The sequence below is a fragment of the Anolis sagrei genome, chromosome 3 (genome assembly GCF_037176765.1).
Source record: "Anolis sagrei isolate rAnoSag1 chromosome 3, rAnoSag1.mat, whole genome shotgun sequence".
Lineage (NCBI taxonomy): Eukaryota > Metazoa > Chordata > Lepidosauria > Squamata > Dactyloidae > Anolis > Anolis sagrei.
The window spans coordinates 161,531,300-161,557,508 of record NC_090023.1 but is presented as its reverse complement, the minus strand read 5'-3'; the positions used below and the strand labels follow the sequence as shown (position 1 = coordinate 161,557,508).

The 26,209-nt window shown below is 40.3% G+C and overlaps 1 protein-coding gene across 4 annotated transcripts in view; it reads right to left on the bottom strand.

The window, feature by feature from the left end:
- GRID1 (glutamate ionotropic receptor delta type subunit 1) overlaps positions 1-26,209 on the bottom strand; it is a 1,182,427-nt gene that overhangs the window by 274,348 nt on the left and 881,870 nt on the right. The window lies entirely within an intron of this gene.

The window sequence follows — 26,209 nt, the reverse complement described above, 5'->3', positions numbered from 1 at the left end:
GTGTCAGGAGCATCCTGTTGTGAGAGAATTGGCCGTCTGCAAGGACGTTGCCCAGGGGTCACCGGATGATTTTTGATGTTTTATCATCCTTGTGGGAGGCTTCTCTCATGTCCCCGCATGAGGAGCTGGAGCTGATAGAGGGAGCTCATCCGCCTCTCCCCGGATTTGAACCTGTGACCTGCAGTCCTGCCGGCACAGGGCTTTAACCCACTGTGCCACCAGGGGCTCCGCTAGCTCCAATAATATACATGTACACAAACTTTAGTTTACAATGTGATCACCCCTCCATGTTTGCAGCTTTCACTTTTTAATTTTTTTTCCATCATTTTAATTATAGTCAAACACTGTAACTTTCATTTCCCATTCTTTAAAACAAATGCAGCTAAGCTGCTGAGTAAACAAGTATATTATAGAGACTTCTTTGGGGGGCGGGGGGAGTCATGAGATATTGCACATTTCGTTTTTTTCTGCATTTTTTCTTTTGGTTTTTGTTAGTGATGCAGCCATATAGGGGAATGGGAATAAAAGAGTGGACATGGCAAAAAGGAATGGACTATTTATTTTGGCAGAGGAATCTTGGCTCATGATAGCGCAGGAAAAACCAAACATACACACAGGATTTTCAGGGTAGTACTTTGGATCCGTTTCTCTTGGAATTACTTCTAGCCCTCAGTTTTAATATTGAAAATATTAGATTGTGTGCACTCAGGAAGAAGAATGCGGGAGAGACATGTAGAACCCTGCATACCCTCTAGGAAAGCTTTCGATTTTGTGGGTTTGATTATTCATGGATTTTCTTTAAAAAATTCTTTCTAGCAATCTCTAGGTCATCCACTGTGACCCTATGCTCCACTTCCTACAGTCCTACTGAATGACCTAGTAATTTCTAGAGAGAACATCTCTCTAGAAACTTCTAAATCCTTCATTGCAATTCTATGATCAGCTTCCAGTGGAAGTTGTCTAAAATGTCCTAGAAATTCCTATGTCTTTCTTATTATTTATTTATTATTATTTATTAACTTTATTTATACCCCGCTAACATCTCCTGAAGGACTCGATGCGACTTACAAAGGCCACGGCCACCAACAAAACAACAGCATACAAATACAGCAGTCAAACTCTTAAAGCAAACAATAAACATCAAGCAAAACAATAAAACACTAAAAACAATAACACCATGACGCATTTAAAACCTAAGGCCGGGCCAAATAAATGGACAAATTTAAAAGTGCTGGACATGACAGGTGAAATGTAGAGGTTTTTGAAGGTAGGTGCAATGTGCAGACAATCCTAAATCTCTAACAAAGTGCATTTGGGATATGATGCTAGGGGTTTCCTATTCTGGAAAGGCACACTGTAACAGCCAGGTCTTCGGGCTCTTCCTAAAGACTGCCAACGTTGGGGCTTGTCTGATGTCCTTGGGGAGAGAGTTCTAGAGTCGGGGGGTCACTATAGAGAAGGCCCTGTCCCTCGGCCCCACCAAACGTGCTTGCGACACAGGTGGGATCGTGAGCAGGGTCTCTCCAGATGATTGAAGGGATCATGTGGGTTCATATATGGAGATGCGGTCATGCAGGTAGGCGGATCCCAAACTGTTTAGGGCTTTGTAGGTGAGCACCTGCACCTTGAATTGGGACCGGAAGATGAACGGCAGCCAATGGAGCTCCTTAAACAGGAGGGTTGACCTCTCTCTGTAAGGAGAGGTCAACCCTCCTTACAGAGGGTTGTTGTTGTTGTTGTTGTTGTTATTATTATTATTATTATTATTATTATTATTATTATTATTATTATTTTCATGAGGGTCCTATGCCCCTAGTTCCACACAATGTGGAGGGATAAATGTTCACATGGCAAATTAATGATGTGATATATTGATATTATGTGTATTAGAAAGCATCAGAAGGCAATTTTAGCAGATTGTAATGGCACTTCTCAAATAAGATTACAAAGAGAACTGAAAATTGAAAGTCTTAATCATGCTTTCCTCCAAATAAGACATTTGTAAGGATGGATATGGGTCATTTGAAATCAGATCCAGATTTTATACATGGAAGGTTTGAAGTGCTATTTCTGGGGTTTACAATTAATAATTTATTGTCCTTCCTATATTGATAGAGGCAAAGGCTATCAGAAGCCTTGGGCAGATTATTCTAGCTCAAGATCCAGATGCGGAGAAATACCAATGGCTCTGAACCAATATTAGATAGAATTGAATTCCCCTTGAGGAACAAAGTAGGCCATTTGTGAGTTCCGAGTCATCTTTAAAAACAGCTACACATAAATTGTACAGAAATAGCCCAAACTGCAAAATTACAAAACTATATTCCCTTGTGGATCTCCAGACACAAATCATCCCTCAGGGAGATCTAAATCCTGATTTTACTGGTGAAGCTAGATTGAAAAGCACTGAATATAATATACAAAAATGACCCAGCCCAAAGCTAGTAACCTGCACAGTTCAAAACAATTTTTATACCTCTGTTCTACACAATATGTATCCACATTTGTGAATATCACATTAGCAATGACAGGAAAGAAGAAAATCTACAGAAATGACAGGTTTCAGGCATGCCTATCCCAGTGTAATGATGCATTTCCCAGCAAGTTTCTCCAAGAGTGATGTATCTTTCAAGGAAAGGAGGGGGTAATTCAAACTACTGATTTCCTGGTTCCTTTCTCCTTAAAAATCATTTCACCATATCCATCAAATTGAAATGCCTCAGAGCTATATTCCATGTCAATAATCAGCCCTGGGAGACAACATTTGTGCTCAGAGCATTATCTTCCTCAACCTCCCATCATCTTAATTGTCCTCTGTTTCTCTTCATTAGCTCAATTTGCCATCCTTCTCCAGAATCCATATATTGGCCTTTCCTCTTGGACAATTCCTCACTAGCTCATTCAAGAAGAATAAGATTTTGGGCTGACTTCTATGGAACTAGAAACGACTAGGACACATAAGCCACATGTGCATCCATTTTGCTGTTTATTGAATTTTGCACAGCCTGCACACTGTAAATTATTGTTGTAAAAATTTTATAAAGTGCTCATTTCATTTCCATTTTAGTAGCTGAGACCTAAGACCAAGGGCGGCTCAACCCATTACGCAAAGTAAGCATTCGCAGTATAGTTGATTTTGCCCAGGGGCGCTCTTGAGGCACTCTTGGAGCAAAATAGACCTTGACATATGTGAGTTGTAGTTATTGGGATGTATAGTTCATCTACAATCCAAGAGCATTCTGAACTCCACCAGTGATGGAATTGAACCAAATATGGCACACAGAACTCCCACAACGAACAGAAAATATATATAACAGTGATTGGTTGTGGGGGGGGGGGGCACCAAAATACCTAAGTCACGCTACATCTTTCATTACATTTTCTTTGGAAAATGCTAAAATATGGTTTTTAGTTTGTTCTAAGAGAAAACCCAAACGGCAAACTGATACCTATACATTCACCCCTGTTGAGTGTGTTGTTTGTTTGACATTTCCATTTCCCTTTGCAGCCGGTCAGGCCCCCCAATGAATGAACAATGGATAAAATCATTCAAAAGTGTACATTGATTATTAATTTATGGTTAACATTTTTAATTGAAATATATATCCCCCCCCAAAAAAAAAAAAACATTAAAAGAAGGGGGGAATATAAGAGGGTTGTTTTAAAAGAAAATAATTATAATTTTATTTGAAAAAAAATAATATGTTACCACATTACTAAAACATCCAGAGCTGTTTCAAAATCATGTGAAACACCTTTTTAGTGGCCTACTGATATACGAGGGGTATTTTTTAAGTAAGGTCCGTTGGAACATAAGTACACAATGAAAGTTTATTTCCAAAAAGTAAATTTATTTTCAGAAAGTACATACTTCACTCTATTTTTCGACATAGTTGCCAAGTTTGTTCAAATATTTATCATACCTCTGAACCAATTTTAAAATACCCTCTTCATAAAAACTTGCCGCCTGATCCAATAACCAAGACTTCACTGCCGTTTTTACCGGAGAGGTCCTCATCATGGACGTTGTAACAGCCATCTTTGAATTGTCATACCCACTTACACACTTTGCTTTCACTCATAACAGTATCACTGTACACTTCACAAATCTGTTGATGAATTTCTGCAGCAGGCAGGTTCCTTGCTGACAAAAACCGTATCACTAAGCGAACCTCACATGCGGCGGGTGAGTTGATACTCTTAAACATTTTTAAAGCACAGAACAGAACCGTACAGGTTAGCTACAGAGCGGAAACTGAGCACAGTTGTTCCCGAGGCATGCCGGTACACGACGCACGTGCTCGTTGTGGTATGCGCACGGATTACTAGTGTGTACAACAAAATGGACCTTACTTAAAAATACCCCTCATACATGTCTGTTCTTAGGCATTTCACTCCAGGCCTAAGAAATATTTTCTTTTTTTCAATCCCAAATTTTATGTTCTTTTTTCTAAATCCCAAAGGTTCTACCAGATCCCTTTGAACACTGATCCAGATTAATATGGCTAGGTATTTGAACATTAAATGTCTGTTTATGTTTGTTAGTTTTATATGACTGGTTCAGCATTTTCTTAATTCTGCTCCAAGTGTGCTTGAATTCTTAGCACAGTCTGAAACTGAGGAGGCTTTCAAAGCTACCTGTGACATGACATGGAAGTTGAAGAAAAATGAGTAAAATTCAAAGAGAGAATGTTTAAGTCCTTCACCAATATTCCAAGTACCCTAGCCATTCTTTTACCAGCTGTCCATCTACTTGACTTCCATGGTTTTTTTTTTCTTTTTGGCTCTTCTTTCCCTCCACTTCCTTTGGATGTACTCCAAGACCCAGTTCTCAGCTTTCTTATTTCTCTTGGTATGATGTCTCTGCGGGCAACAAATGCATCCCCACAGCTTTAGCTATCACTAACTCAGTCCTAATTTCACCCTCCACAAGGCAATCTTTTCAAATTCAATATGCACAACATCAGGCAGACTGCTAGCACTTTAGGAATATTAAGAACACTATTCTAACACAGAAGCCCACATTCTTAGCTAATAAAATGGTGTTAACACAAAAACCTACTTCCCAGTATTAGAGCTACAGCGGATGCCAATCTTCCATCATTCATCTTTGCAATGTTCTCTCCCCCCAAATGCTATTATTCCTTTGCCTGTGACCCATCCACTTAATGAAGTGAAATTAATTTACAGTAATAGGAAATTTTCAGAGCCACAATCTACACGAAAGCACAAGGTTTAATATGGGAAGAACAAATGGCCTTTTCATGCAAGAGTGACCGCAAGCACTGTAAGGAAATTTGAAAGGACGTCATACCTTTAAAAGCAGAAAAAGTATTAGCAAAGATAATACACTGCAATAAATAAGACAAATCGGCACATATATCATTGGAGCCGAAAGCAGCAATGCAATTTAGACTAAGTCAGTCTAAATGCAAAGCAATTATATCCTGTTTAATTTTTATCTTTTCCTTCCAGCCTATTCACACATTACTTTTTCTACTCAAATCATCCTATACCCTACCAGTCAAATATGTGTATGATATAAACAGCATTTGAAAAAGTTACTTTTTGGACCTTAACACCCAGTATGCCCTGTCTAGTATTTTCAGTGCTCATGCTACTTAGGGGATTTGGGGACGCATACTCCAGAAAGTAACTTCTCTAAGATTTGAGTGGAAAGCAGACATTCAGAAAAAAAGGGCAACTTCTGTAATAATATGAAAGAAAATTAGGGCTTAATAGTCTTTGAATTCCTGTTTTGTATGTTCTGGCAGCTATTGTCAAATCCCACGAGCTTTCGCCAAATCTACCTACAAGTCATACTAATATGAACAAGCAGTATGCTGTCTGTCAAAACATTTCAGCACCAAATTCTTTTGCATTCTTGTGATTGTCACATCAGATGCTATTATGTGCTGACATTCCTTGTCATGAAGCTGGGGTAGATATTTACATTCAACTTACTGCAGATAGTGACTATTACCCATTGACTTCCAGACACAAGAATCCACTCTTTAGCCTAGTCTATATAAATAAAAATGTAATGTTCATTCGTGGGATGAACAGAACTCAAAAACCACTGGGCGAAGACACCGAATTTGGACACAAGACACCTAACAACCCAATGTATGTCCTTCTCTCATAAAAATACTGAAAAACACAGCAGAAGGGATGTAAAAAGCCCCAAAAACCTAAATGACAATACAGAAAAAAGGAAGAGGGAGGGGAGAAAAGAAAGCAAAGAAAAGAAATGGGGGAGAAAGAAAGAAGGAAAGGGAGAAGGTAGCATGGAAGCAAAGAGAGAAGGAAGGAAGGAAAGAGGTAGAGAACGAAGAAAGGAGAGAAAGAGGGAGGGAAAGAAAAAGGGTAAAGGAAGGAAAGTTAGAGAAGGAAGGAGAGAAGGAAATAAAAAAGGGAAATAAGAAAGGAAAGAGGGAGCGAAGGAAGGGGGGAATGTAGAGAAAAAGGGAGGGAAGGAAAGAAGGAAAGAGAGAAGAAAAGAGAGACAGCAGAAGAGAAAGAAAAGGGAAGGAAGGAAAGAGATAGAGAAGGAAGGAAGAAGAGAAGGAAAGACAATAAGGAAGGAAAGAGGGAGGGAGGGAAGGAGGGAAGGAAGGAGAGAAAGAGGAAAGGTTGGCCACAGCAAAGCGTGGCGGGTACAGCTAGTCTATATCTATAAATCTGTAAGGGGCGTCCAACGGGATAGCAAAACTAAAAAAAACCCCAACGAAAATTAACCAAAATTCCCATGCACCTACCACAACCCACAAGGTACAAACAAATTGGATCAAAATAAAAGACAACACAACAACACAAAACGACAAAACAACTCAGCATGCGCAATGGTGCAAAGTCCCCGGCGCACACACATGGCCAAACGGCCAACGCACCCTCCGCACCTCCCTCCCCCCCTCCGCCGAAGCCCCGCCCACACCCACTGACGCCCTGCCCCTGCACTCCTCCTCCACCTCCTCCCACCCCCCTCCGCCAAAGCCCCGCCCACACCCATCGACGCCCCGTCCATGCACTCCTCCTCCTCCTCTTCCTACCCCCCTCCGCCGAAGCCCCGCCCACACCCATCGACGCCCCGCCCATGCACTCCTCCTTCTCCTCCTCCCACCCCCCTTCGTTGTAGCTGCTGGGATTTATAGTTTACCTATAATCAAAACATTCTGAACTCCACCAACGACGGAATTAAACCAAACGTGGCACACAGGACTCCCATGAGAAGGGTTTGGTAAGCATTGGGAAGGAAGAAAGGAAAGAGGGAAGGCAGGAAAGAAAGAGGAAGGAAGAAGAGAAAGTAGAAAGGAAAGAAAAATAAAAGGAAGGAAAGGCAGGAAAGAGGTAAAGAAGGAAGGAGAAAAGGAAATAAAAAATGAAAGAAGGAAGGAAACATGGAGGGAAGAAAGGAGGCAAAGGAAGAAAGGGGGAGAGAATGAAGGAAAGAGAGAAGGATGAAACGAAGGAGCGAAAGAAGGAAAGAAAGAAAGAAAGAAAGAAAGAAAGAAAGAAAGAAAGAAAGAGGTAGAGAAGGAAGAAAGGAGAGATAGGGGGAGAGAAAGGGTAGGTACCTCTCTTTCATAATAGACCAGATATCTACCTCTACTTTGAAAAGATTTACTATAGGCCACAGCAACGCGTGGCAGGGTACAGCTAGTTTATAATAAATATGTGTACTTCTAATTCTTAAGACTGTAATCCAGCAGTGCTAATTCGGTGCCCGAATTCTGTGTACTTATTTAAAAAACCTTGGGTTCCAATTAACAAATGTAGTGATCTCTGCCTTGAAGACAGATCCCAATTCTACAAATTTTCCCACTACACTGTTATTTCTTATACCACATTGCACGCTCTTCTAAAAACTTCTATACCCAGCCAGTTTAAAACATGAATTTTAAACTCGTGTCTTGTGTTTAATCTCTGTTCTGTGTATTTTAATATATATATTATAGAAATGTTTTTTAAGCTTGTTTTCTGCTTCCTTGCAGACTAGGACGTGGAACAATGGCTTCAAACTACAAGAGAGGAGATTCCATCTGAACATGAGGAAGAACTTCCTGACTGTGAGAGCCGTTCAGCAGTGGAACTCTCTGTCCCGGAGTGTGATGGAGGCTCCTTCTTTGGAAGCTTTTAAACAGAGGCTGGATGGCTATCTGTCAGGGGTCATTTGAATGCAATATTCCTGCTTCTTGGCAGGGGGTTGGACTGGATGGCCCATGAGGTCTCTTCCAACTCTTTGATTCTATGATTCTATGAATATGTATTTTACATAAATTTTAATATGTTTAGTTATAGATTTTTTTTGAAAATTTTAAATCTGAGAAATCTTCCAGAAAAGAAACTATGAAGCTAAAGTGTTATAATAAAATGCATGCTATTTCTGTTGGGTATTTTGCCCATTATTCTATGCATTGGCTCTTTCTGCACAAAAAGAAAAAGAAAAAAAGAAGACATATTGAAATTAAGAAAAAAGTTATGAATGACGTGCAATAAATCAACATGAAAAAGAAATACTCAACAATAAACACTAATTTACATATTTTAATCTTCCCTGTTCTCAACCTTTCCTCTTAAAATGAACACATTACTGCATAAAAAAGCCCTTTTTAGAAGACATACATGCCACATCTAAGGAGCCCCCAAAGATTCACCTTTTTCAAGTAGATTTGTTATTGCTTGAGCATAAACTGCTGTTCTAAATGCAGCTTGTAATAAACATCTGCCTTCCCTATTTTTCTCATTCACGTTAGATTATCTATCCATGCCACAATCAGCAAGCAATACAGCCAAAGTGAATTGCTAAAAAGGATTAGTAAATGTTTGGCTGAAAGTATATTGAAATAAATTAGTATCTTTGTTAGACGATCCTTATGGTAACACTGAAAAAGTACTAACATGTTTTAAACAATAGAGCTCAGGAATATGCACAGAGGAGAAGAATATTTATGTACAAGTATAGCCTCATTATAAACAAATGTTTATATTTTTACTAGCGGTCCCCTGCCATGCGTTGCTGTGGCCAAGTCTGGTGATCTGGAAAATAAAGTAATGAGAAAGCATTGGTTTCTAATATATAAGATGTCTTTATGCTTGCGGGTAAACAGTATTTCTTGATGTTTCTTTGCCAGTGTTGTGGAGATTGTCTGGTTTGCCTACTCTGGAACATGCAACATGCCATTGTCCTTATTTAGGGGTCCATTTCAAATCTTTGATACTGCATCTGTCATATACATATATGTGTGTGTGTGTGAATGGCTGGATGGCCCTTTGTCAGGAGGGCTTTGATTAAGTTTTCTTGCCCTGGTGAAGGGAGTTGGACTGGATGACTTTAAGGCAGCATTTCCCAACCTGGGGTTTGGGACCCCTGGGGGGGTGGTTGCGAGGGGGTGTCAGAAGGGTCACCAAAGACTACCAGAAAACACAGTATTTTCTGTTGGTCATGATGGTTCTGTGCTGGAAGTTTGCCCCAATTCTGTTGTTGTGGGGTTCAGAATGCTCCTTGATTGTAGGTGAACTATAAATCCCATTAACTACAACTCCCAAATGTCAAGGTCTATTTCCCTCAAACTCCATCTGTGTGCATATTTGGGCATATTGAATATTCGTGCCAAGTCTGGTCCAGATCCATCACTGTTTGAGTCCACAGTGCTCTCTAGATGTAGGTGAACTACAACGCCAAAACCCAAGGTCAATGCCCACCAAACCCTTCTAGTGTTTTCTGTTGGTCGTGGGGGTACTGTGTGCCAAGTTTGGTTCAATTCCATCATTGGTGGAATTCAGAATGGTCTTTGATCATAGGTGAACTATAAATCCCAGCAACTACAACTCCCAAATGACAAAATCATAATTTTTTGAGTGATGGTCACTCCTTGTGTATTGAGACATTTTGTTGCCAAATTTGGTGTAATTTTGTTCATTGGTTTTTTTGTTTTTAAGGTACTCATTATGCACAGAGCATTTATATATATATAGATAGATGTTAACTCTATAAGAACAATGAACAGTAGTGTAGATCATCGGGGGTCAGCTTGTGCCTCCCCAGATGTTGCTGGATTTCAGTCAGCTCTCAGTACCACATAGAGCTTATGGCATTGCAGTTTAACAGGTTCTCAAAAGCTATGTTACTTATCTCTACCCAAGACTGATGGGACATACTGTTTATGGCTAGTGATCAAAGTTCTGGTGTTACATTCTAATCCCAAAATAATACCTTACAGTTCTGCTATTCTGCCAGGTCCTGAGAAATGCCTAGTCAATCAAAAAGGGTCATGTCATAAGAATGTTCAAGAGGAGGCGCTACTTGAAAAGGACACATTTAAGCAAGGGTAGATTGGATGGCCAATGTTGGCATTGAAAGGTGCATTTCCCCCCACAATAAACAGTGTAGAGATATTCAAAAAGTGAATTGCTGTTTTCTGACACTTCCAGGAGATTCATTCACCATTTCATTTTGGGTGGAAGGAGTGATCTGGGGAGTATGGAGTGCTCAAGGTCCACCAAAGATGTCATAGGAGCATATGAATCCCAGGGCTGCATTTTGCCCATCACTGCATTACAGAATTTTGTGTTTACATTCCTTCAAGTCTCCTGTCAGCTTATGGTGCCCATTAAAACTCTAATCTATAGTATGAGGATTAAACCAGGAGCTCACAATTTTCAGAACAAGTCAAGAAAAAATGATGATACCGGTCCTAAGAGCAAATCATTGTTTTATAAGGTGGAAAAGAGACATTCTGAAATTCATCTGGCAGGGAAAAAAGGCAAGGATCAAATACACAACCCTGGTGGACACGAAAGACAGAGGAGGTTTGGGATTACCGAACTTACAATGGTACTTTGAGGCCTGCGCTCTGACATGGGTAAGGGATTGGGCTACCTTAAAGAAGAAAAAATTGCTAAACTTGGAGGGAGCGGAGCTAAGAAGGGGCTGGCATGCCTATTTAGAGGCTGGCGAAATTCTATAAGGGCACAAATAACATTTGCTGGAAATGTAGTAAGAAAGTGGGTACGTACCTACACATTTGGTGGCTGTGCAAAAGAACAAGGATATTCTGGAAGGAAATACACCTACATGTACAGGGCATATTACAAATAAAATTCGAGTTAAAGGCAGAATATTATCTACTACATTTATTAGACTTCGGACTGGATCGAAATAAGGAAATGTTACTATACCACCTCTCAGCAGCGGCAAGAACTGTATTTGCACACAGATGGAAATCTAGCGAGCTGCCTTCAGTGGAGGATTGGCTACTCAAAATAAGGGATTTTATGGAGCTAGATTCATTAGCGAATATGGTATATGATGTAAGCAAAAAGAGAAGCGTAGATTGGCAACCACTTAGACGATATTTCAAAGAAAGGAAAATATTAAGGTATGAAAAATTTGATGTTGATGGAGGCTAGGAAGAACAAAGATATCAATGTAACAAGTAAGAATTAGTCACCTCGCAAAATGTTGGGAAGTCTAATGGACGCATGGTACACATCCACACATTCCCCCTCTAATCCCCACATTTCTATCACCTCCCCTCCCCATACCTTTATCCATTCCCCCCCCCCCCTTTCCCTGGTATGCGTGGAATTGTAGGTTTGCATAGGTAGAGACAGGTATAAATTAGGATTGCTCGCTATGTATAACTGGTGGGATTATACTGTATTGAACAACGTGCAAACCACAATGTATGTATGTATGTATGAAAGTATGTCTATGTTTAAAAATGTGCAATAAAAAATTATATTTAAAAAAAAGAAAAAAACTCAGCTCCATACTAAAGTTTTTCCTCCTAACAAAGCAACATACACACAAAAAACAAGTATAGAAAGGCTGCCTAATGGATGAAATAGATGCAAACAATCTGTCAGATAACTATAAAAATCCATGCAAAAAGGTAGATGTTGTAGTTTTGTCCAACTGCACAAATATAGTCCTTGTAAATTCTTGCACAGAATGCAGGAAATATCTTGTCATGTTGCAGGCAAGGGGGAGAAAAAATACTTTAAAAATTCTTACATGTGTAAATAAGACAAGTGAGGATGGGGGATGTAATTCTTTGCTAAATTAGTTCTCTAAGGAAGATTTTTTTTCTAATTTTCTGGACAAATTTTGCACAGAATGAGCCCCAAACCTTTAATGTTATTCCAACAGATCTCACTACCTCTGAGGATGCTTGCCATAGATGCAGGCGAAATGTCAGGAGAAATGCCTCTAGAACATGGCCCTATAGCCCGAAAAAACCCACAAGAACCTAGTGATTCCAGCCATGAAAGCCTCCGACAGTACTTTAATGTTATTGTTTGTCAAGGACTCTACTTCTCAAGATTTCTGATGACTTAAGAAACTTTTTTTTACTATTTTCAAGAATATTTTGGAGTATTATTTCTATCTCCAGTGAGGAATTTTATCCCTAGCTTATAGAGGCTCAATGTGGATATCAGTACTGAAAATAAGCATGCCAAGAAGACTAATGGGCCACTTGAAATGTGCACCTACAGACAAATATTATCTAGCCTTTACATACTAGTCTCTTTTAATGTGAAGGGCGGAGAGACTTCCCATGTATCACAGAAAAAACCACAAAGTCTTCTGTGATATGTAAGTTTTCATCTAATGAGGAGAAGAACGTTCCTTGGTTGACCATCTGTGGTTCTGGAAAGCCACTGTAAGCAAAGCTATTTAAATGCTTTCCCATTAGTATTTGCAGCATAGCCTGGAGACACAGAGAAAATGTGCTGCACTAGTGATTGTTTCAAAAACGCAATACTGTGTTCCAGAGACCCAAGTGCTTCATATATCTTGATACACTGATGCCTGCAGTGAGCTGATGGGATACAGCCAAGTGCAGTAGCCAAGCATACACAGCATCCAGAACCATAAAAAATTAATACATAAGTGTGATCCAAAAATATTGGAAGTCATTTATTTCTTGGGCACTCACCCTCCAGAGGACACTCCAAGGCCTTATTGCAAACCAAAACACTGGCTTTATGGTGGTTTTACGTGCCTCACGAAGTAACAGAGCTTTGGAAACAGTTAGCAAAACCAAACAAATGCCACGATGTACCTCAGATTTCTCAGCAGTCTCAGATGACTGTTCCAATTTGTTTTGAAGCCTAATCTTTACAGTGTACTCTCCATTTTTTGCCATCTGGGGAATTAATGTTTGCCATGAGAATTACCATCCCTCTGAAAAATGTATCTCCCTTGGCTCATAATTTTGTATAACCCATTATAGCAATCTAGGCCACCAAAATATTGTTATTGTTGTTATTGTTGTTATTGTTGTTATTGTTGTTATTGTTGTTATTGTTGTTGTTATTATTATTATTATTATTATTATTATTATTATTATTATTATTATTATTATATGTCTATACCGCTTTATCTCCCCAAAGGGGACTCAAAGTGTCCTTCGTAAAAAGGAGGATAGAAGGGAAGGGGAGAAAAAGAAATGTGGCAGCATCTTTAAGACTAACTGGTTTATATTTTTGCATAATCCTATTTCTTTGAATGAAGTACCAAGAGATGATAAATGTGACGGTATAAAGCATATTTATACAGTTGTGGGAGTGTGGTGTGATGTAACAGAATCCAGAAGAATGCAAATCACGTTAAATTTTCACAGGGCAATGTAATGTAATAGAAGTCTTTCAAATTTCTACAGTGGTCAATATTGTAGGGAACAAAGTACTTTTAAACAGAGGCTGGATGGCCATCTGTCAGGGGTGCTTTGAATGCAACATTCCTGCTTCTTGGCAGGGGGTTGGACTGGATGGCCCATGAGGTCTCTTCCAACTCTTTGATTCTATGATTCTATGAATCTATGATCTGTAAAAGCAATAGATTTGTTTACCAAAAGTCAATTTCCTGGTTTAAAACTGTCTCTGAAAAGATTCATTCTGCTATATATGCAGTAGCAATGACATTTGTATTAATATATGCAGTGTGCCATGTGTGTCCTTGTTTGTGTGACTGCTGATGGATTGGAATTTGTGAATATAGGTTGAGTTTCCCTTATCTGTAATTTGGGACCAGAAGTGTTCAATCTTTTGGATTTTTCTGGATTTTTAAATACTTGCACACATCTTGGAGATGGGATCTAAATCTAAACACAAAATTAATTTGTGTTTCATACAAACAAGGACTGAAGGTAATTCTATGCACAAAAGGCATGGCCCAACTTACCGGGCCAAAGAAGTTGCGCTACAGGGCGTCCCCCACCGCCATTCTTGCCTTAGGGGGGGCTTCTTCCTCCCAGAAGCCCCCTCGGATGGCGAGAAGGTTTCCCGCCGGCGGGTCAATTGACCAATGGCCAACTGACTACGCCCGCTGTGGGAGAGGCCTGAGCTGACCTCTCCCTCCTGGTGGGCAGCCTTTATAAGGCTGCCCCAGGCTCCCCAGCAGGCACTGGGCCTACAACAGCTGATCCATTCCACCCACTCTGCATGCGCTTTATGTTTTCATTGGCGGTTAACTTTTGTTGTTGTTTACCTTGTCCTGTTAACAGGTAACAGTTACTTGTTTGTTTTATGCTCCTTGTCACAACTCCTTGTTGGCGTGGGGCATGGGCCCTGGATCTAGTTTGGTATCCCCCCTAGCGGAAAGGGGGAATGCCTGGTGGTCCCATGGGTGCCGAGCTGCGTTTGCCCGGTATTATGCCGGCGGCACCCTGGCATGTGCGGGATTGGGCAGTATTGGACTGCCCGATCGTGATCCAGGACCCATGCTTGGCTGCCAACCCTTGTTCCTGTTATCAATAAATGAGTTGTGGCCATTGTTCATCCCAACATCATGTGTGAGCGTACTTCTTGGGTTGGCTGTGGGAGGTGTATCGCACTTGCACACGCAACTGTTTGTTGTGTTGTTCATTCATTCAGTCGTTTCCGACTCTTCGTGACCTCATGGACCAGCCCACTCCAGAGCTCACTGTCGGCTGTCATCTTCCCCAGCTCCTTCAGAGTCAAGCCAGTCACTTCAAGGATACCATCCATCCATCTTGCCCTTGGTCGACCCCTCTTCCTTTTTCCTTCCATTTTCCCCAGCATAATTGTCTTCTCTAAGCTTTCCTGTCTCCTCATGATGTGGCCAAAGTACTTCAACTTTGCACAACTGTTTATGTACATCCAATGATCAGAAAACAAAAATTTCACTCTCTCAGTAACTAATGTGAACAGTTCTGAACTACGGAATACTTCATATATTGGGATTCCAGATAAGGGATAACTGACATATAGTTCAAACCGGAACTGTGTTAACATAAAGCATGTAAACACACTGCACATGAATCACAAAACAAACCCTGAAGAAGGGGAAGTCCCCCGAAACAAGGCAACCTCAACCCAGGGATCCTTGTCATATCATCATTTGGATTATATTTTGAACTGGATACCATTTGGACTTAATTTGGACAGTATTTGAAGATAATTTACTGTCTCAAGGACTACAAGATAACTAAGTAACGTTCAGTTTTGTTTTGTGATTCATGTGTAGTGTATTTACACACTTTATGTTAACACAGTTCTGTTTTGATAACTCTTTGCAACTTGTATTTTGTTATTGTTCATAGATATCTGTGTTTCTTGGATACAGTTCACACCAGCAGTTTCAGTATTTAGCATTCAACTACTTCTTTTTCTTTAAAGGCTTTTTACACAAATTGTTGTTAAAAGTGTCTGTTATTTGCTTTGCTTCTGACCAGTTGTAGGGGAGTACAACTTTGAATCCTCACCAGTCTTGGACTCCTTAACTGGTGTGTAAGGGAAATGGTTAAGGTTGAAAATTTTCACCTGCATGTCTAGTTATCCATATAAAAGGTTAATAGTTAGTTAGTTGATATTATAGTTTTGTTTGTATTTACAATGGAGTAATAACAAGAAAAACAATCCATTGTTTTGCAATGCTGAATTAACATTTTAAATGGCTTTCTTAGATCTACAGAGACACTCGCTGGAACACCTCAGCAAGCGAGAGTCCAAAAGTGGCAGGCTAAAACCCAGCACCTCAATCTGTGGGTGATACCAGATGAGAGACTCCCTCCTGGGCACACAGAAGACTGGGCGACTTGGAAGGGCCTGAACAGACTGTGCTCTAGCACCACAAGATGCAGAGCCAATTTTAAGAAATGGGGCTACAAAGTGGAATCCACGACATGCAAGTGTGGAGAAGAGCAAACCACAGACCACCTGCTGCAATGCAACCTGAGCCCTGCCACTTGCACAATGGAGGACCTTCTTGCAGCAACACCAGAGGCACTCCAAGTGGCCAGATACTGGTCAAAGGACATTTAATCAACTACCAAGTTTGCAAACTTTGTGGGTTTTTTTATCTGTTTGTTTGTTTTGTTCTGTTAGAAATGTAATACAATGGTTTGGTTGCCCCTGACACGATAACTAAAAAAAAAAAAAAATGGCAAGTGGATAGAACTAAATGTTTCGCTTCACCCACAACCACAAGGAGGAGGAAATTGCCCTGTAGTGTTACAACCTCCCTTCTCCAACTTACTTTAAATAAGTGCAAAAACACTCCTATGACTTTAGGGATCAGTTCTATCACAACTGGATGTAATAGGGATAAAAATAAAATCTTTTTATTGACATATGTTTAGAATGAAAAGAAACATACTAAATTGTATTTAGAAAAAAATGGCCTATTGAAGATCAAGATGTTGAGATGAGATGAAGGTAATTGGGTTTGGGGGGGGGGGGGTCCTATATATATGAATGATTCAGTACTATCCCACAGGTTTACAACCTCACTTTAAAAATCTGATTTTTCAAAATATTTTACCATTAAAAGAAAGACTTTTCAGAGAAATGTTGGGGGAGCAGGGAATAGTTGTTTTCCAAACAGTTCTCCAGCAATGCTCGTAATGTTGACATACAGACCACATTTTTCCCCTTTTTCTCAAATAAAATCCAACTTGAGAGAAAAGGGAACATAAGGAAAAAAGGTAGACTATTGATCTAGAAGGCACAGGGAGTTACAATTTTCATACTCTAGTACTGACCTGATTTGAAACCTAAGGTTGCTTCTAATCAGTCCATATTATCACGCTAAGGCCTGGCCACCTTCACATGATACACAAAAGGGTGTCTTCTCAGTTGTGTTACTCTTACCATGCTGACATATTTTGGATACCAGATCAAGATATGGATTTTTCTGTGCAGATTTATCTTTTAAGTTATTAACATTTTAAACACCTTTAAAGATGTTTCAACCCATTGTTTAATATGTTTATTTTGTTCAAATTATTCATCTGGAGTGGTTTAAAATGTTTGATTTGTTTTATCTGATTGCCATTGTGTGATCTCAGGGATGAAAATATTTGAAGGAAGGAAGGAGAAGGCATATTTGGAAAAACAAAAGGAGTGGGATGGCTGGTCGTCAACTAATTACGAGCTGGACCTGAATTTTGGAGCAGCTTTTGCTCATAATAAGCTTGGAAACAATGAATACTTGAAGGTTGCCATCACAAATCTCTTTTTCCCCATCCTAACTGCAGATTCATAATTTACCCTCCATTCTTATACATATTTACTCAATTTTAGTTCCACTATGCTCAGTGAGAAGAAAGTGTTTACAGGATTCTAGCCAGGAAGATAAATATTTTTATGTAGTATCAGAAGGGCAAGGGCAAACCTCTTCTGAACAAATCATGCCAAAAAAAAAACCTGTGATTATATGTCCAACCTTAGGGTCACTGTTGTAGTACATCGTGATAGTAACGTTACTACTACTGGTAGAAGGGAGAAGAGGGCTGTGCAGGTGTTGGAGGAAGAGCAGCAGCGAAAGTGGATTAGAGACATATTCATGGCTCCAACTGATTCCGAATCCTTCAAGGGTTTCTCAGACTGTGAAATGGGGGAAGGAGAGGAAAGCAGGGGAGTTAAGGGGGCTACTCGTGAACAAGAATCAGAAGAGGAGATCCAAAGGAAGCGTATCCGTGATATACTTAGTGCTCCAACAGAAGATGAAGATTTTATGGGTTTTGAAAGGAGTGATGGGACTGGGAGTGACATTGAGGGGGAGGGTGACTTGGACTGGACCCATGTACAGGAAATTAGGGATATCTGTACTCAGCCTACCTCCAGTGATGACTTTGAGGGGTTTACAGAAGAGTGGCGATTGGGGAACACTTGGGAGGACCTAAGTCTTGACAGACGCTAGCAAAGGTGGAGAGATGGGAGGCAGGGTTCAGCTGCAGAGAATGGAGCAGCTGAAAGTGATGATGAAAGTGTGTGGAGCAGTTCATCCTCTAATGAGAAGCTTTAGGATATAAGTTGGTTTGGTTTCAATGGGTTTTTGCAGAAGGTAAAGTGTTTTTTCGGGTGTGTATCTTTGTTCCTGCCATTACTCTCAAGCTTGGGTCCTTGGACTACAGATCTTCATGTTTTCGTGACTTCTGGCTGATACTTTGTAAGTGCTGACTACAACTCTCCCTGTTCAACTCGGACAGTGTTTTGACAACAACTACACTTTTTGGACTGCTTCTTCTTACTTTGGGCATGCCTGGACTACGGACTGACTTTGGACTCTGATTTTGCTTGCTCCCACATTGCTTTTTGGTGCCTTTTGAACATTTTAAATTTCCAGCAGCTTGCTGTATATTCACTCTGGGATAATCCAGATTATATTTGAGTTTTTTGCATAGCGGTTGCTACAGACTTTTAGTTTGTGCTAGAGACACTGAAGCAAGTGTCTCTAAAGCCTTTTTGTGTTCAATAAACCTGTGTTTGGACCTTTTATATTGTGTTTGGCATTATTGAGGCTTCTGGGTCTTGACAGTCACTGTAGGCCAGAAGCTACTTGAGATAACACAAAATACCATATGAATGATAAATATTCTGATATTCAAAAATACAGCCCATGAGACCATAAAATAAAAAAGTGCTAGAAAACACAAGCTCACAGCATTGTGGAAAAACAATCATATTTAAGCTAAATGTGCTGTATCTCTCAGCTGTTCATTACCATTTGCTGACTTTTATTTTTTGCACAGAGGAATCTGCTACTTAATTGTATGAAAGAACTCTGCCAATTCTTCTGTTATTATTCAGGGTAGGTTAAGGCAATGAGGAGTCCTTTATCTGGATCCTAGATGGGATGGCTGATGTATGTAAGTATGGAACAGCTCTTCTGGAGTCAGCAGAATGACAGAAAAGAAGAGCCATTTGCCTATGTCTGAGAATGGAGGGGTGATGGGTATAAAGCAGAGAATTTACTTAAATGGCAAATGTTTGTTCCAAGTGAAGGCAGTCTTTTGCAATGCAGCTTGACTTATGCAAACCAATTTACTGGCTGGGAGCAATATTACTGCTCCTTCAGTTCCTGCTCCATTCAAAATATGGCCACAGGGGAGAGAAATATGATCTACAGGGGATAGAAATTACTAACATTTAAGGTGTACAAATAATATGGTTACATTAAACACTCAAGATTCTGATCATTAGGCCGCTACCCCCACAGGCATCTTGAATCAAATAGAGTTCATGCCCTATTGTTACTATACCAATGACTAAAAAGCAGAGCATGCATGTTCTAAAAGCCCATGTAATTGTTAACAAACTTTGCTGTAATTGAATGGAAGAGCGAGAGTACACTGGATGAATAAAGCTGCTTATTTGAAGAAATAATTATGATTATCATAGATTGAACTCTTACAACCTTACTCTCTGTTCTATTCTGGCTCCTGCTGATGCTGCACGTTATTTCAGCTGGGAGTTCTGCAGTTGTTTTCTTTGAAATTAGTTGGTTACTTTAATTAGTAAGTGGTCGGCAGGCAGCCACATCAGGTGTCACAGCCTTGACAGGAAATTCAAATAATGACAAATACATATGTACACATTTATCAGAGAGGATTTCTGGAGTTTGATTCAAACCATACTTATCTTCGACTTGCCCATCAATTTCTTTCTTGACTGCCTTTCCCCCCAGATGAATATACTGGAGTATGTTCACTCCATGATAAAGAATCCTTAGAGATGTGTTTAGGCAGGGGTCTTCAAACTTTTTAAACAGAGGGCCAGGTCACAGTTCCTCAAACTGTTGGAGGGCCAAATTATAATTTTTTAAAATGTATGAATCCCTTTTTTTTGTCGTGTCAGGAGTGACTTGAGAAACTGCAAGTTGCTTCTGTTGTGAGAGAATTGGCCGTCTGCAAGGACATTGCCCAGGGGATGCCTGGATAATTTGATGTTTTATCATCCTTGTGGGAGGCTCCTCTCATGTCCCTGCATGAGGAGCTGGAGCTGATAGAGGGAGCTCATCCACCTCTCCCCAGATTCAAACCTGCGACCTGTCAGTCTTCAGTCCTGCCGGCACAGGGGTTTAACCCACTGTGCCACCGGGGACTCCTATGAGTTCCTATGCACACTGTGTGTGTGTGTGTGTGTATGTATGTATATATATATATATATATATATATATATATATATATATATATTGCACTACAAATAATATATGTGCAGTGTGCATAGGATGAATTCCTATGCACACTGCACATATATTATTTGTAGTGCAAAACAAACCTCCCAGGTTGAGAAACACTGCAATAAAATAATTAAAATGAAGAACAATTTAAACAAATATAAACATATTAGTATTTCAATGGGAAGTGTGTGCCTGCTTTTGGCTGATGAGATAGGATTGTGGTTGTTGTTGTGTGCTTTCAAGTCATTTCAGACTTAGGTTGACCCTGAGTGAGGGCCGGGTAAATGACCTTGGAAGGCTGTATCCAGCCCCTGGGCTTTAGTTTCAGGACCCCTGTGTTTAGGAAACAATGTCCAATGAAATGAAAAGAAAAGCATTTAAAATGTGCATTTATATGCTATTCAAGCCACCTAAAAAAGGAGAGCCAAATGAGCAGTGCCTCAGTGTGGAATCTGGTCAGCTCTATCTCCAAGTAATGATCTCCAAGTAATCCTTGGCAAAAGGAGGATTTTAGTAGTTTCATATTCTACTTACAATTAATATTATTACTAGTGCTTATTATTATTATTATTATTATTAACTTTATTTGTACCCCGCTAACATCTCCCAAAGGACTCGGTGCGGCTTACAAAGGCTCATGGGATCATGAGCAGGGCCTCTCCAGATGAACGGAGGGATCGTGTGGGTTCATATACGGAGATGCTTTCAATGTGATGGCTTTCAATGGCTTTTTAAAAATAGTAGCAGTCTTAACCAAAATAACATGGTTACCTGGTTCCATCTACAGTGTTGTCCTCATGGATGCACTTTCCCTTGTGCTTAATGAAGGCTTAACCCACTGATTGTCCTTTTTGGACTCCTCCCTCACAAATACACTTTTTCTACTCCTTTGTCATCCAGGGTTTTATCATTTTATCTTGCCCATTGTGTTCGACTTTCTATTATGTTCTTTTGCACTGTTTATTTTATCTTGTAACTCTATGTATTTTATAGTGATGCAATTTTTTTGTTGCTTTGCATTTTATTTTGCTGTATTGTATCTTTGGGCTTGGCCTCATGTTAGCCACCCCAAGTCCCTTTGGAGAGATAGTGGCGGGGTATAAATAAAATTTATTATACCTGAGAACCTGCATTGTAAAACATACAGTAACATTTCTATATGTCGAAGTACACTACATTGTCATGTCATGTCCTTCCAACCTCACTTTTTAGGTGTTGGAACATTTTCTCCATGGGGATTGGTGTCTGGTGGACATAAAAGTTACATCTGGCTATATTCATATACCAAACAATGACATCTTCCCAGAGGACCATCTAAAGGTCATAGTGGGCCATGCCATTGCTTTGCAACTGAGCAAAGGGACATAGCCAGATCCTTCATCAAATGCCTGGGAAGAGGGGACTCATGAATCTAAAAGGATTCCCCCATGGGGAGGAGATTTAATTCATTGTATGCCACTTCCAGCCTCTGCAACAACTAAAAAGGGCAGTTTAAAACTATGGAATTATGCAAGTCACAAACATAATGGCAGCTATTATGTGTAGTATATGATGTGTAGCTTTGGAACAGAGATACAAGCTTACATTGTTGAGGAACAATGTAGACATCCTTTCACCTGTGGCAGAGTGGTGAACATATAAGATTTTAAAATCAGATAGGCCTTCAATCTCTGCTCAGCCATAACTCTCACAGAGTGACCTTGGATCAATTACTTTCAGATAGGTTCCACAACCTTGCATGCAAGCCTTTCAGGTTAGCAATTGCCTTGACTCTTTTTTCTATATTTGCTTAACTTATATATTTTTTTTCCTTCTGGTATCCATACCATTTGATTTGGGTTTTCAAAGAGCTCCAAAGTGACCTACCCCACTGTCCTCATGGGCTGGCACCACTATTTTCTTTTCCTTGCACTAAGCAGTGCAATGAAAAAAGGATTGGTACATGCTCCCCCCACCCCCGTCACAGCAGATGGTCACAGAGTTCTGGAGAGCTCCTGACTGTTGCTAGGTGACTTTGTTGACATCAACAAACGTACCAATGCAACCAGGGAGAAGGAGAGAGATTGTTGGAGCTCCATGGCAATGGCAACAGTTATGCTAAGGTGATGGTTTGTTGGACCATATATTCTCTGCCCTGCAGTCTCCCATGTTGAGAGGGACGTGATGTATGATGCTTTCCCTCTAGTTGGAGGAGAGACTTCCATAGGAAGCCCCTTTATGTCATTTTGAGGGCAGCGAGCTCATCAGACTTCCAGCTGGAGTAGAAGCATCATATGACGCTTTCCAAGGTAAATGTGGTGAGGTGGTTAGACTCACTACCAGAGAAGTACCTCCGCAAACTGTAAACCATTCTATAGGATGGTAACTATCTATACTCTCTGTGGTGGCCCCCCGACTCTGGAACTCTCTCTCCCCAAGGACATCAGACAAGCCCCAACGTTGGCTGTCTTTAGGAAGAGCCTGAAGGCCTGGCTGTTCCAGTGTGCCTTTCCAGAATAGGCAACTCCTGGTTTCAAGTCCCAATTGCACTTTGCTAGAGACTCAGGATTACCTGCACATTGCACCTACCTCCATATACCTCTACATATTACCTGTCAGTTCAGCATTTTAAATTTTGTCCATTACATTTGGCCCAGCTTTTGGTTTTAATTGTGTCACGGTGTCATTGTCTTACTGTTTTATTGTTTTGCTTGATGTTTTATTATTTGCTTATGAGTTTATTGTGTATTGTATGTTGTTGATTGTTGGCGGCCTTGGCCTTTGTAAGCCGCATTGAGCCCTACGGGAGATTTTGCAGGGTATAAATAAAGTTAATAAATAATAATAATAATAATAATAATAATAATAATAATAATAATAAGCACTAGTAATAATATTAATTGTAAGTAGAATATGAAACTACTAAAATCCTCCTTTTGCCAAGGATTACTTGGAGATCATTTTAAAAGACATTTTTAGAAAGTAATTAAAGAGTAGCAAGAAGTAATAAACAATGTATGGCAGGAGGTTGGACTGGACACAGCCCTTGTAGTCTCTTCTAACTCTATTATTCTATGTTATGCCAGAAGTCGCTTTTCTAATAGCAAGCAATGGCAATGAACTACATTTTTAAAGTAGCAAGTAATACCTTACTTTTAAATCACACTGCTTCAAAACTGTTCAATTTTCTAAAATGTTTCTGTACTTATTTTCAAAATGCAATTGCAATTCAATAAGAGGCAGGAATTAGCCAAACATTTGTATATTGGGCTTTTATTTTCCACCTCTGTCATAGTACCTCTCTGGAGACCAGCGTTGGCTATTCTGATCAGGGATGCCATTTTCACTTTAAAATAGGCCATACTAGGGGGGAAAAATTATTCTGCTCAGGCACTTAGCTTTTTCTTCCCATCTCTTGAAATCAAATTCACAAAATTATAATGTGTATGTGTTTTGAAGCTTTTTAGATTTAACTGGTTCTTTCTGCAGTTGGCTGAAGCAGTCTATGCTCATATGATCAGCAAGGGGGCACTTTTTAAAAGTCATTGCTAATGACTCATAATATTAAATCCATCTAAAGTCAAGGGTATTTTCTGAGAGTGCTATTAGCTTTTTCATGCTTTCCATATAGTCCAATTTAATCTCCTCTAATACTACAATTCAACTGCTTCACTCAGCTTCCTACATTTTTTTAATGAAATAAACATTAGCACAAAATAGTATATTGGATTTTTTTTAGCATAAGAAGCAGTGCTTCTTCCTACTCTTTCTCCATTCACTTTTATTCATATACCTCAATACAATTATTTTATCATGGAGTTTCTTCTATATGATTAGGAGCACACATACACACACATATGAAACTCAACTTTGAGCAAATACCATATTCACATGTACTGTGCTGTCGCACGCTGGGCCTGTGCATAAGACTGTAGACAGGACATAAATTTTGTGTGCCCAACGGGACGCCAGGGCTGCCTCAGATTAAAGGCCTTTGTATTTCCTTAAACAGAGTCTCTAGATTGCTTAAAGGTTCAACAAAGTTCTTTATAAATGAAAACAAACAGGTACTTTAAGGCTTTCTTAACAGTCTATTGGCTTTCTCTCAATCTTGTCCACCGAGAACAGGCACTATCTTCATAACTGTAACGAATGGGGAAATCCTTAACTTCTAATCTGGACAGTCTGTCTTTGCCTCTGTTGGCGTGGAGCCCCTGCACCCGGTACCAACTGCTTCTGGCTTTCGTGAGTGACCCTTACCAAGCAGAGCTTTGTAGACTTCCAGGTGAAAAAGAACTCAGGTTTCCGTGATGGCTGACTGAAGTGCTTCAGCAAAGGAGCTGTAGGGCTGTATAACCCCAGCCAAGCTGTGGGCTGTATATCTCCCCGGCCAAGCCGTAGAAGACAAAGCTTTCTACAGGAGCTCTTGGTATTATGTCCTGCATGAAAGGCTTCTCTGTGTGGACTGAACCCAAAATGGCTCATATTCCCTCTAAAACCCAAAAAAGAGGGTGGGACCAGGGAACCTAACTATAATTGACAGGTGGGTTGCCCTATGATTGCAGCCAAAAGAAGCCACCTATCTGCAAAGTCTCTGAAACTTAGGACTACAACAAACATTTAATGCAAAGCAAACAAAATTGGAGCTCCTGGTACAGTTGTACCTGCACATGTACATAAATAAATGCTGAAACTACGTGTGTTCTCATGAAATAAATATTGATTACGCCTTCCAGTGTAACGGTGGGGTAAAATTCATTTTCCCACTCAAAATCTCACTCACCTCCCCAAGGCACTTTTTCTGCTGTGGATTACAGAGGTTTGAAAAAAAACTCAATGCTGAAAAAAGAAGCCTTTCTTTGAAAACTGACAAGTCTCAATGTCTCCAAATCATTTCGTTTGCTACAAAGGATACCATGGTTGCCCTTCTAAAACTTCTAAACCAATAACTGGTTGATTTTGCTTTCCAACACGCAGTCCTCATTCTCAATATGAACTTTTTTGAATAGAAATGTTGTGGTCACATGCCTTCTCCTATATGCAGTCTTCCATTGTTCATAGCTACAAAACACCTGCTAAATTGCGTATGCAAGTGCGATACACCTCCCACAGCCAACTCATGACGTTGGGATGAACAATGGCCACAACTCATTTATTGATAACAGGAACAAGGGTTGGCAGCCAAGCATGGGTCCTGGATCACGATAGGGCAGCCCGATACTGCCCGATCCCGCACACACCAGGGGGCCGCCGGCGCAATACCGGGCAAATACAACTTGGCACCCTGGGACCACCAGGCATTTCCCCTTTCCGCTAGGGGGGATACCAAACCAGATCCAGGGCCCATGCCCCACGCTAACAAGAGTTGTGACGAGAAGCATGAAACAAACAAGTAACTGTTAACAGGTAACTAGGACAAGGTAAACAACAACAAAAGTTCACCGCCAATGAAAACATAAACCACATGCAGGGTGGGTGGGATGGATCAGGTGTTGCAGGCCCAGTGCCTGCTGGGGAGCCTGGGGCAGCCTTATAAAGGCTACCCACAAAGAGGGAGAGGCCAGCTCAGGCCTCTCCCACAGCGAGGCATGGTCAGTTGGCCATTGGCCAAGTGACCTGCCGGCGGGAAACCTTCCCACCATCCGAGGGGGGCTTCTGGGAGGAAGAAGTCCCCCTGAAGCAAGAATGGCGGTGGGGGACGCCCTGCACTGCAACTTCTTTGGCCCGTTAAGTCGGGCCATGCCTTTTCTTACAGCTAAATTGAGCAGTATTAACTTTGTGTCTCTTAGGACCTCTTCA